The sequence below is a fragment of the Pleurodeles waltl genome, chromosome 10 (assembly GCF_031143425.1).
Source record: "Pleurodeles waltl isolate 20211129_DDA chromosome 10, aPleWal1.hap1.20221129, whole genome shotgun sequence".
Taxonomy (NCBI): Eukaryota; Metazoa; Chordata; class Amphibia; order Caudata; family Salamandridae; genus Pleurodeles; species Pleurodeles waltl.
Window position 1 is genome coordinate 604810743 of NC_090449.1, and position 13499 is coordinate 604824241.

The 13499-nt window shown below is 47.0% G+C and overlaps 1 long non-coding RNA gene across 1 annotated transcript in view; it reads left to right on the forward strand.

The window, feature by feature from the left end:
• The first annotated feature begins 1455 nt into the window (after positions 1-1455).
• Positions 1456-13499, forward strand: part of LOC138260796 (uncharacterized) — an 81622-nt gene continuing 69578 nt past the window's right edge. The window contains exon 1 of the long non-coding RNA XR_011198996.1: positions 1456-1678. This is a non-coding gene — a long non-coding RNA (uncharacterized lncRNA). The remainder of the gene's footprint in view (positions 1679-13499) is intronic.

Below are 13499 nucleotides of genomic sequence, written 5' to 3' on the forward strand. Positions count from 1 at the left end.
TACAGGAGGAATGTTGGAAAGATGACTCGCCTTGATTGTTGTGTCTAAAGAATCTTTGGCTGCAACCTCTATAACCTTTACTCCTTTGCGGGTAGAACTGCGGCTTGTATTCCTGGGACTTGTAGCTGGAGTCTCTTGATCCTTGATTTTGAAAGGAATGGCCGATAAAGCGGCTTTGCCTTTACCGGCCCTTGCAAAAACTCATTGGAAGAACACTTTCCTTAAGGATTGTTGAGCCTTGTCGATCAAGGAAATAGTTATTACATACTTACTAAGGTCTTTGATAATTGAGTCTCAAAACAGGAGTTCTTCCGCTCTAATCCCAAGATCCAGAGTTACCAAATTAGCTAGTTTAGGGTCTAACGTCAGTAGGAGTCCTTTTCTTCATTCATGAGTGATAACGGAATTAGCATTTCCAAGTAGACAGAAAGCCCGCTGAACCCACGTGGAAATATCCTGGGGATCAATATCATTGTTGTCCAATCTGGCCGCCTCTGCTATATCAAAAATAGGGGCCAAAGGACCCACCACATCCAGCAGTTTATCTTGGCAGGTGACCCAAGCCTTCCAACGCCTTTGCATGGATCCTTGCCGAATTTAGAAATGAAAGTCATTAAAGCTGGGTCGATAGAAGGAGTGGCAGTAATGTTACCCGGGAGAGAAGGTCTTGGACTTTCAGACTTCAACTTATTCCATGTATTCATATCAAGAGGGAGTCGAAGTCTAGAGGATATATAATCCCCTATATGTGCAACCAGTAGCAACTCCATCGAATTTGGGTCGTGAATAAGAGAAGGATTAAACATGGGAGACCCTTCCGCATCCAGTGTCTTATTCAAGAAGGACTCAGATTTAGATTTCTTATGGGAAGGGGAAGAGGAAGAGGAATTTCCAAATACATCATTAATGTCATCTACATCACCCATATCATCATCAGTATCTAAGATAGTGGATATAACTATTTGTTGGGGAGCATGTTGGTTATGTTGAGTATTTTTAGATTTGGCTTTACATTTAGGAGGTGCGTTAGTGTTCCCCACCTGAGACGGAGGCCTGGGAGGAGCAGAGTCCTCAGCCTGATGTGAGGTAGACTCACTGTTCGAAGGAGTCAAATCTATAGATATGGGTCGTTTGTGTGATAATGATGAAGATGACTTGCGTTTTCGGCCTTCCCCCACAGAAAATGCCAAAGATTTTGACATTAGACTCCTCATAGAGTTCTCAATATTCTTTTAAATTTTTTCCATAGAGGCTGAAACAGCCTGTTCCACAGAGAGTGAATAAAATCACTCAGGTCATTTTTTAATGTTTCCCCGTCATCGTATTCTGCATTATGTAAAGGAGAGCTATCTATCTCCATATTGAGAAAAAGCTGTTATGCTCTAAAAGGGTTAAAACAGAAAGAGGAAAGAAGGGGAGGAGAAACGGTGCCTGAAACACTCCCCTTGCCTTGCCTTGTGAAGTAAAAGGCCTGAGGAGGGCAGACGGAGAGAAAGGTCGGGCCTCTCTGGGGTTGATTCAGGAAGGGCAAAGAAGCAGAACCCTCTTGGAGGAGAAAACGCGGAGTAAACGAATCGCTTGCAACCAGCTTTCTGTAATGGTAGTCAAAAACCACAACGCGTACAGGGAGCGAAAAATGGTGGACACTACATGAGGAGGCAGAAATGGGGAACAAGAGGTAAGCGCCGCTTAAATAGAGAACACAGGGTGCTCTCGTTATAAAATAGGCGTAGGGCAAATAAGGTAAAAGGAACTGTTATAACCTGAGTAAACAATATATAAAAGTATACAAAATGTACAGAATAAGCACATAAGGTAAAAAGGGTACTTATCCTGACTGCAAGCATCAAGAAAAGAGGGCGTTCGCAGTCAAGTTGGATAATATGGGGGGGGGGGTCGCTGGGTCGTCATTGGCTGTTTCATTTGTACTATGTTTCTTTTCACATTGGTCGCTTTTACTGGCCCCAAGGGATTTGTAGTTTTGTGATCTTGACTGCTGCTATTTGTTTTAAAGCAAGAAAATAAGCATAATAGGAGCCTCCCCTCTCAAAATAAAATTCGTATTTTGGCATCAAATGAAGTGTGAGGTGCTGCAAGCCTCCTAGTGTTCAGTTCACAATTGTGATTTGAGTGCAGGGAGAAATATAGTATGGTGGCCGTCCTCTCAGCACTTAGCACACAATTGTAAACTGAGCACTCTCAAAATAGAATAGTTCTCTAACGACAGTACCACTGCCCTAGGATAAGCCATGGGTAATGGGGACATATGTCAAGGCAGTTGTGTTAAACAACACCTAGCCCCTTCAACCTATTAATTGTAATCTCTCCTGATGTTCGTTTTGAGAGTTCTTAGTATGGTGGAAAGGTGAGAGCGGCAGCCATTTGCAGTTACCTTCCATGGTGATTACCTACACCTGCAAGATGTGGTCATGTAGGGGAGGAAAATGTGATGTCGCTGATAGGGGCCTTCATTATAGCAAAAGAGCTGAATAGCCCACCTGGAAGTGTCACATGTCAGGGAGTGGGAGTAAACCATACTACGCCCAGCATTGCCCTTCCAGCAAATTTAATAGAGAATGGTTAATGTAATTTAGCCATTCATAATTGCCTAGCACCTTATTCTTGCAGGACATACATTCTGTGCCCCAGGCTGCTTTTTCCATGTGCGTTTGACAATTAGGGCCTGATTTAATTCTTGAGGGGTAGGGATATTTAATTGCAACTGCAATAAATACTGCCAAGAATGCGGTTGGTCCACTGAAATTACAGCATGGTCCACTCTGTCTCTACCATGATTCAACTCCTCTGATGGGGGTAGACCTGTGATTCCGCCCACCTGATTTAGATGAATAAAATTCGAGGTCAGCTTACACTGCCTGTCACCGCCAGCAAAACACTGGTGGTAAAGGGCAGTGAAACTTGCTGCGAGTAAACTATACTATGGCTAGCACTGCCCTGACAACCAAATTTATGGAGAGAATGTTTAATCTGATTCAGCCATTATTTAATGCCTTGAAGCTCATTTATGCAGGACATACATTCTGTGCCCCAGTCTGCCTATGTTGTGTAAATTTGAGATTAAGGGCCTGACTTAATTCTTGTTGGTAAAGATACTCTGTTACAACTGCGACTGACTATCCTTTCTGCCAAGCAGGGGCGGACCCTCCAAGAGACCGGAAGAGCTTCGCTCTGCTAAAAAAAGGCCCCAGAACTGAAAAATAAAATAGTAATAAACTTTATTTATTACCACTTAATTTTTCAGCACCCTGTCCTGAACTGAGTGTCAGGATGGGGTGGGTCAGCTGCTGCTGAGTGGCAGCAAGGAGCTGTGCACTATGTTTAAAGTGAGCATGTCCCTTTGGCCAGCCATCTTGCGACAGCAAGCCTGACATGCGCACTTTAAAATTCTCTAACCCAGCTGTCTTAATACAGCTGAGTTAGAGAAAGCACAGGCCTCCAGTACTCTTGTGAGCACTGAGAGACGCCACTCCCTCCAATCCTGACACTTCTTTCATGCTGGTTACCAGCATGGAGGCAGAGCCAAAATTGGATAGTATAGTTTCCTGGATCCTGCTTTGGAGCTTCATGGAGGGACGACGAGAGGAGAGGAGGATGCAGTAAGGTAAGTTGCAGGTTTTTTTTATTATTATTGTACCCACCCCCCCCGAACCATCATTGTAAATAGATGCCAGCCGCCACGGTTGCCAAGAATGGTGAATGCCCACTGAATTTAGATGTGGATGATCCTCGGTTTAATCATGGCAAAGAGTACTCCGTCTCCACCATGATTAAACCCCTCTGACCAAGGCAGACCTGTAATTCCCCCACCTAATTTGGATGGGTGGAATTATAGGTTGGTATATAGTGACTGTCACTGCCAGGAAAACCCTGGCAGTAAGGGGCAGTAAAAAATGCAGAATACTCCCCTTGCTGTGGGAGAGGACTCCCATGGCAAGGGAAGCATTTTCTTTTTGGAAAAAAAAAAAGAACAGCTTGGTGCAAAGTTCCATCGGTTTGATGGAGCCGTGCACCAAAATTCATAAAGTACTGACAGGAGCCACAGTGAAAGCAGTTCCTGCCGAAGTGTTAGAAATGACCGAAGGCTTGGCTGCCATTTTCAAATTAGGCAGGCGGCTTCTCCATCAGGGCGATGGAGTAATTTACTCAGTCACAATGGTGGAGGAAAGGGCCATCCGTCCTATCTAAATCAGGCTCAAAATTAATTTATTCTGTCTGAAACAGCAACATAGAAACAGACGTGTCACTTTACAAAATTCAAAGCCTGTGTTTCTTTCCTAATATTCAAAAGTCCAAAAGTGGATGCTGGTCCTGCATGCTACGCATGTTGGGGGTACATCCCGTGTTATTACACCCCCGCCACCCCCCACACACATGCATGAGTCAGCTCTATCTTCGACATACTTTCGGTCGTCCGCTCAGTATGGCAGAGGGGGTAGACCTTCGCTGTTGCGATAGAGTACCCTCTCTGCCAAACTCTAATCGGGCCCTAAATTATGTAACATTAGGCAAATTAATTTCATCATGGTGCATAATTCAATTTGAGTCAACTTAATAGCTCAATTACAAGTTTTGCCCGAAAAATGGGGCATGCAATAAAGATGTTCGTGCCCCCTGCACAAAAACTGTTATGAAACGGACATCTAGCTCATCCAAGAAATGTCGGCAGGCGTGACCTTTTATCATGCGAAAATGAAGAGTGCGGTGTTTGTCGTAAAAGTCATAATTCCAGAAAGTGCCATATCAGAGGGAACCGTACACATCGGAATTAACGGGGCAAACCATACGTTGGGCCTTTAACAAAAGCATATCTGATGCAGATACCTTGGATACAGGATGGAATGAGTTCCAATTATAATTTACAATAAAGCCATGAATTAAAAATATATATACGTATTATATTTCCGGGAAGAATATGATTAGAACACCTACTAGATTTAGGGTTCTTACAGAAAGCTCAACAACAGTATTAATAGTGATTTTTTTTAAACTGGACTGGTATATGGAATAAATGTTGGAATTCCTTAAGGAACATTTACTTGTAGGCTTCCACTGCTCACTTGTATTCATTCTTCTTCCACACAACGCTTCACCTGGGCGCGTGAACGTTCAGTGCAACTTTTTTCTCTTTTTTTCTGATCGTGTTGCAAATTACTGTACCCGTTTATACTCGCTCTGTTTTGACGCTAGAAATCCTTCTGCTTCCTGCCACGCGCTTGCTCTTTGGTAGGTGCGTGCCTGCGACCAACGACCACGCGAGTGAGCTCAGCTGCAGCTCCCATGACACGGAAGGCATGAGTGCTGGGGTGCCAGTCGTGCGTGCGCGCGTGGTCTGCCTACGCGCTCATTCTCGACGCGTCATCCATCCTTGTTTTACGTGCCTCCCCTCTCCCCCTCCCCATAAAGGAAGTCGCCTGATTAATTGTCGTGTCTTTGCTTCCCACTTTTGTGTTACTCATTCATACTCCAACGTACACAGAAAAACCCTGACATCTTTGGGACTCATTAGGGTGGGCTGAGCATGATACTACTTACCTCGCAATGGGTGCATTTTAAAGCTACATCGCCGTGCTTGTCATATGGTAGCATTATGTATTTCATTTGCTACCATTGTTTTATCACGTCCACGTTTGTCTGATTTTATATACTTCAGGGGAGTAACCCATCAGGCCCGGTGATGCCGGGGGCGACCACCTTTCAGCCAAAAGCAAATTAATATCCATGATATTATGGGAGTGTCAGGGGCCCCTCGCCACATTCCGCAGGGAGGCCCCATCATTGTACCATTGATTCGCTGTTAATTTGGTTTAAGAAGCTGCTGTTTTAAGAATGAAGCAGATTACACGCGTGCCGCTAGATGGCGCCAGATACAGCAGCTTTCGTGATTCCCTTTTCCGCAAAGGACATGATTTAAAAAAAAATGTATTAATTAGGTGCGTTTGGTACTTGGAGAAAAGAGAGCTCTGATCGAACTGTTGGCCTAGACTCCACTAAAACGTCTGGCATGCCTGGACACCATCTTCATTGTTCTGAAACCATGTCAACCACATCACACTATCAACTCTCAAACAGGATCAGGTGGGTCCCTGGCTGTTGCACATTTTTTAAGAAATACATCACTGTGACTACCTAAATTACCTCTAAGTGACACTGCTTTTATTACTGAGTGCGAAATTACGTATTTATACTTTCTCGCCCTGCCATAATGTTCGCAAATATCCATTAAAGGACCACAAGACGGTTTGATTTGCGGTTCATGGGGAATATGCCTTCCCTAATGGAGATAAAACCACACCGTCGGGTTGAACGAGTCCCGTCGCTAATTATAGAGAGGGAACTCCGCCCCCTTGGTCCCAGGGTTGTTTGAGGGGTGTCCCTTTGTCTATAAAATAAAGCCCCGTGAACTAAGTTTGCTTTTTCACAGCTACTCACAAGTGTCATCATTTACTTTAGCGTTTCTGTCCCAGGCAACCTTTTCCTTACTTACTTCCACATTAGGCCAGCAGGGGATTACTGAGAAGAGAATTGCATAGAACCGACCCTTCTATGTTTTTAGGACATGTGCACTGCGCTTTATAGATTTCCATGTTTGTATTCCACTGCTTAGAACTGACAATGCGTTGCAAGGATATAATGCAGTGAAGAAATCGAGCCTAGCTCCCTTAAAGTCTCTCCTTGATTGTCAAATTACCCCATTGACTGGATGAGACATAAAATAGATCTCCATGCTACCATAACATCGTTTCAGTTTCTGGTGTCCTACAAATCTTGTGCAACCACCTCTCCTCTAAGAATAATAAACAATACGTAATAATATTTTCCATATAGTGATTAAGGTCAAAGTTATTGTCATGTCTAATCGCTGTAAATAATATGTTTTACTATTACCAAATTTAATTGTACTCAATTTATTGGCCAGTAGTATAAAGAGCTGGGTTGTGCTTCATGGTTTTAAGCCAACGACTCGCATGTCTCACCGGATGTCAACAACTTAACTAAGTGTGCAATTTTGCTATCTCATGAAGTGTGCCTCGAAGTATCATCCAAAGAAAAGTTTTGCCTTTTCAACTAATTTTTGGAATCCTGTACTTCCATCATAACTAGATACTTATCATTAGGCCTTTCCTCTCCTTCTTCTATCCCTCATCTACTATCAGGCCCAATATCCTATCTGGAATGTATTAGAATAATTCCCTATATATTGGTCTTCCCATGGGGCTTTATCCACTCTTAACCACACCCAATTATCCAAGGTTCATTTTCACCCTAAAGCATTCAACCACACCTCTCTTCCACTGAGGCATGTCCATTGGCTCCTTAACTCTGCATGCATTAAATTTGTAAACAATTTGGCTACTCCATAAAATCCATACATCTGTGCATGTAAATGTGCTTGTTTACTTACAAGATTACATCAGGAGATAGCTCACTATGGAAGCTAAAGCAACAAATCCATGTCTTCTGACGTGCCAAAAAGCATTTTCTGGATGTCAGGACACTGCCAGATGTTACCTCTCAGAACAAGACTCACTGGAGCGAACAACATTGTACCTTGGTTTGCCACATTTTACACACTGGGAGCAGCAGAACGATTTCCAAGCATCGTGTCTTTCAGAGAAAGACAGCCCATCTTTGATTTCCACACAGTGACTCCAGCATTTCTATGGTTGCTGCACCTCAGTAGGTGTACTGCATGTTTTTGGCAGGAAGCTAAGGTATAAATAATGTCAAACACAGGGTTCTTCTTTTTTCTGCCACTCTCCTGGAAGAGTAAACATGACTATGCCTAACCAAGAAGGATGTCTCATTGGTGTTTTCTCCATGAAATCTCCAATCCAAAATGGTGTTCACCTTTTCCTGTGAGGTAACTGCCAGCAAAGAGCACATATAAGGAAGCCTTTGCCAGAAAAGGATGAGTCACAATGCATTTCACTCCCCTGTTTTGAATCACGTTCATTACCCATTCCGATGTGTTCTTTCTCATGAATTTGTGCTTTCTTTTTCTTCAGCCAGATTTCTTTTGGTTTCTTTTTTCATGGAAGGCCTTATGCTGGGCTCTTTCCGAAGGGTGGCTCTGGTGCCAAGCTTTCAACCCTTTCATGTGGATTTCTTTTCCCAAGAAGAACTTATGCAAATAGTACTAGCCAAGGTCTAATAGAGGATAAAAATAAACTATGTGAAAAGGTAAGACTGGCCTATTGATGTCAAAAGAAATGGATAAACAGAAAGCCTTAGAGAAACAGAAGGGAGCAGTTGTGCAATGGCTTCATTGTACTGGATCTTCTATAAGGGGGTCTGAAAGTCAAATGTTTCTCTTACCAATTGTTTTAAAAATTAAAGATGGGAAGATTAATAATGTACCTGTGCTGTTAGGTACCCAAGTGTGGAACAAGTTTATTCACCATAAATGGATTCTAAAAAAACAATATTTCTGAAAGAGAAATTAAGATGACTGAGATAATCCAAAGAGTTGATGGTTCTCTGTTGGATCACAACCAAAAAAGGAGGCGTCATTACCTTTACACACGTGTTTTGGAAACCATTGAGAAGTACTTTCTATTGCTATAGTTGCCCCTCCTAATTTTGAAGTTTTTTTGGGAATTTCTTTGTTAAAAAGGGATCTGTATATCAGTTAAGCCACCAGAACAATATTGCTAATATCAGAGTTTTGTTATGCTTCTGGAAGTTCCTGGACTCTAACCAAATATGATGGTGCACTGGCGCTGTGGTATCAGTTGAGCCCATTTTTTCCCTGTAGGAAAGTACCATCTTGCCTGGCATGTTACCCCCATATTTCACTGTATATATGTTGTTTTAGTGTATGTGTCACCGGGACCCTGCCAGCCAGGGCCCCAGTGCTCATAAGTGTGCCCTGTATGTGTTCCCTGTGTGATGACTAACTGTCTCACTGAGCTCTGCTAACCAGAACCTCAGTGGTTATGCTCTCTCTTTGCTTTCCAAATTGTCACTAACAGGCTAGTGACCAATTTCACCAATTCACATTGGCATACTGGAACACCCTTATAATCCCCTAGTATATGGTACTGAGGTACCCAGGGTATTGGGGTTCCAGGAGATCCCTATGGGCTGCAGCATTTCCTTTGCCACCCATAGGGAGCTCTGACAATTCTTACACAGGCCTGCCACTGCAGCCTGAGTGAAATAACGTCCACGTTATTTCACAGCCATTTACCACTGCGCTTAAGTAACTTATAAGTCACCTATATGTCTAACCTTTACCTGGTAAAGGTTGGGTGCTAAGTTACTTAGGTGGTCATTCTGACCTCGGCGGTAAAAGGCGCCTACCGCCGGTCAGAAATCCTCCATAATTCCGCCGCGGTCGCGGTAATCCGCCACGGTCATTCTGACCCGCAGCAGCCAAACCTCCGAAAATCCGACAGCCACAACAGACCGCCAGACCAGCGGTCGGCGGAAAAGTGGAGGGGACCAAACCTCCACCGTCACACCAACAGAAATACGCCCATGCCATTACGACCCACGAATCCACGCGGCGGTCTTTCAAACGCAGTTTTCCATTGGCGGTACACACCGCCGCGGTCAGAATACACACAAACGAACAAAACTCAGCCACATTGGACGATTTGAATTCCACACACCTGATACACATACACACACCACTCCCACACACACAATACAATATAAAACACACACCCACATCACCCACAAACCCCTTCGACCAAAATCCAAAAAGAAGCACTGAGAGACACAGCAGCGATCACAGAACACCATCACACAGAGGCACACTACACCATCACCCACACAATATCCACACACAAAACAACACACACCACCACACTCAACACACTTAACTACACATACTCCACCCCACACATCATACACACCACTCCATGGCACCCCAAAGACACCCCCGCTTCTCAGACGAAGAACTCAGGGTCATGGTGGAGGAAATCGTTCGGGTAGAGCCCCAGCTCTTCGGCACACAGGTCCAATACACCAGCATTGCCCGGAGGACGGAGCTATGGCAGAGGATTGTCGACAGGGTCAACGCTGTGGGACAGCACCCCAGAAATCGGGAAGACATCAGGAAGCGATGGAACGACCTACGGGGGAAGGTGCGTTCCATGGTATCCAGGCACAACATCGCCGTGCAGAAGACTGGCGGAGGACCCCCACCTCAACCCCCACAATTTACAAGATGGGAGGAGGAAGTCTTGAACATCCTGCATCCTGACGGCCTCGCAGGAGTCGGCGGAGGAATGGATTCTGGTAAGTTGAAGCTTCAATACTGCTTCCCCCCCACCTGCATGCCAAATCATACCCCAACCCTCACCCCCATCCTCGAACCCCACCCTCACCCCCACCCCCATCCTCACCCCCACCCTCACCCCCACCACCATCCTCACCCCCACCACCATCCTCACCCCCACCCCCAGCACACCTATTCCCTGCCAATGTCTCACCATCACAACCCACACATCCCAAAACCTAGGCCTGCATGCGTCCACTAAGCATGGACACCCATCACCAAAGCATGCCCAATGCATATACACATCCCCCCCACAAGCCACCCTCACCAAAGCCCCCACACACGAATGCCAGCACTTGGGGACACGGGAACCCACAGATACACCCATATGGCACACATTGAAACTATAACCATACCTCTATACCCCTGCAGGACCCGACCGCCAACACCCCGCCACGGAGGGCCCAGAATTCTCCACACCCCCCACCCAAGAGGCCGTCAGCGATGACAGCAGCTCTGTCGACCTGGACACTGATGACCAGCCCGGACCATCGGGGACCTCTGGACAGTCGGTTCCCCTCAGACAGCCACAGGCCACTACAGACCCAAACCCCTCTGGGAACACCAGCACAGCTCCCACCCAGCGGGCCCATGCCTCTGTCTCCAGGGCGCGTCAATCAGCGGTGTGTCTACCACTACAGGGCACCCAGGATAACCCACCACCCCAACAACAACAGGGACCTGGGGGCAGTGGTAGTGGGCACACCGGCCAGGGGGAAGAGGCCCAGGGAAACAGGGGAACTGGGAGGGCAGCTGTGCGACAGGGGGGGGACGGGCCCAGGGAACCCACTCTCCACGAGGCCCTCACCACCATCATGGGAGCATTCAACCGCTCCCAGGAGACGATGGCGACGGTACTGGCCAGGTTCCAGGAGATCCAGGTACTGCAGGAGGAACACTATCGGGGGTACAGGGAGGACATCAGAGCCCTCACCTCCACCCTGGTTACCATGGTAGGGCTGCTGCAGGAACTCATCAACACCAGGACGGACACTCAACAACAACAAAGGGCCCCTGCCACTAGCCTGGACCAAGAACAGCCAACCACCTCCGCCGGCGCTAGTGGACAGGAGGCCCCCGCACAACAGCAGCCCACCAGACCCCCACCTCCTGCAGGAGAAGAACCACCCCGCAAGAGGGCCCTGAGATCTCGCAAGAAGACAGAGTAGGATGTCAAGACCCCCGCCAGCAAAGGATACCACCTGATGTCATCCCACTGTCCCACATTGTCACCCTGTCCATCCTTGAACTGCCCATGCTCCATCTCTCCACAGGCCTATGGACAATGCACCTGTGTGACTGTTACTCTGGACCCTGCCATGGACATTCCTTCACCATAGCCCCCACCCACTTGAAACCACCCATCCCATTTTGAGCACTGAAATAAACACCTATTTTGCACAAAACTATCTGGAGTCTGGCTGTGATTTCAAAATATTGTAATTGACATGACAGTGCAAATATGTCCTTGTACATAGTGAAGTCAACAAACCGCTGCCACAAAGCTGTAGTCCATGGGGAAACGAAGCACAGGACTCGTAGTGGGGACCCCAGATCTGAAATAGGGAGGGAAAAGCCACAACTCAGTCATCATACACTGGGGCAAATAGACAGGCAGCAGAGATGCAGGAGAGTAGTTTACATTTACTAAATTATGTTTGAATTGTTACCTGTGTCCTATTGGAAGTACTGTGCAATGATTCTGTCCCTGTTGTCTGTTTCAGCCCCGTCGTCTTCCTCCTCGTCACTCTCCACAGGTTCCACAGCTGCCACAACACCACCGTCTCGACCATCCTCCTGCAGGAAAGGCACCTGGCGGCGCAAAGCCAGGTTGTGAAGCATGCAGCAGGCCACGATGATGTGACACACCTTCTTAGGTGAGTACATTAGGGATCCACCTGTCATATGCAGGCACCGAAACCTGGCCTTTAGGAGGCCGAAGGTGCGTTCGATCACCCTCCTAGTACGCCCATGGGCCTCATTGTACCGTTCCTCTGCCCTGGTCCGGGGATTCCTTACTGGGGTCAGTAGCCACGACAGGTTGGGGTACCCAGAGTCCCCCAATAGCCATACACGGTGTCTCTCTAGCTGTTCCATCACGTAAGGGATGCTGCTATTCCTTAGGATGTAGGCGTCATGCACTGACCCAGGGAACTTGGCATTGACATGGGAGATGTACTGATCAGCCAAACACACCACCTGGATGTTCATAGAATGGTAACTTTTCCTGTTCCTGTACACCTGCTCACTTCCTTGGGGGGGAACCAAAGCCACATGGGTCCCATCAATGGCACCAATGACGTTGGGAATATGTCCAAGGGCATAGAAATCACCCTTCACTGTAGCCAATTCGCCCACCTCAGGGAAAAGGATGTAGCTCCTCATGTATTTCATTAGGGCAGACAACACTCTGGATAACACCTTCGAAAACATGGGCTGAGACATCCCAGAAGCAATTCCCACTGTTGTCTGAAATGACCCACTTGCCAAGAAATGGAGTACTGACAGGACCTGCACCAGAGGGGGAATCCCTGTGGGTTGGCGGATGGGGGACATCAGGTCGGGCTCCAGCTGGGCACACAGTTCATGTATAGTGGCACGGTCAAGCCGGTAGGTCAGGATAATGTGGCGTGCTTCCATTGTCGACAGGTCCACCAGCGGTCTGTACACGGGAGGATTCCTCCTTCTCCTCGCCAAACCCAGCGGACGGTGCCTAGGAAGGACAACATGGAGCACACAGTCAAGCAACCCACAGGTACGTACTCACAGCTTGCACAGTAAACGATTCTCTATGCAGTGAATGGCGTGTATGAGTGGCTATGCAAGGCCTAGGCCTGTGTGACGCAGTTGAAATTGAGCCATGTGGACCCTCGAAATGGCGGCTGCCTGACCTGTGAAGTGTGACAATGGGATGTGAGGTCAATGCGCTGGCGTGGCACACCGTGGCGGTAGGCAGTCGAAGACCGCGGCGCGAAGCCGCATTGGATAACATTGAAGCCTATGGGTATCAGGAGCCAATGGCGAAGTGCGCCGGCGGTGGCGGTACGCCCCGCCGCGGTACGCACCGCCGCGGGCGTGACCGCCGTTTTCTATCTACTTATTCACTCGCGACTTGAACTTTCACAGGAGAGGACCTATACTGCAAGTGTTGCTGTGACCTCGGTCTGGATGGGACAATGGCTCATGTGTCTGG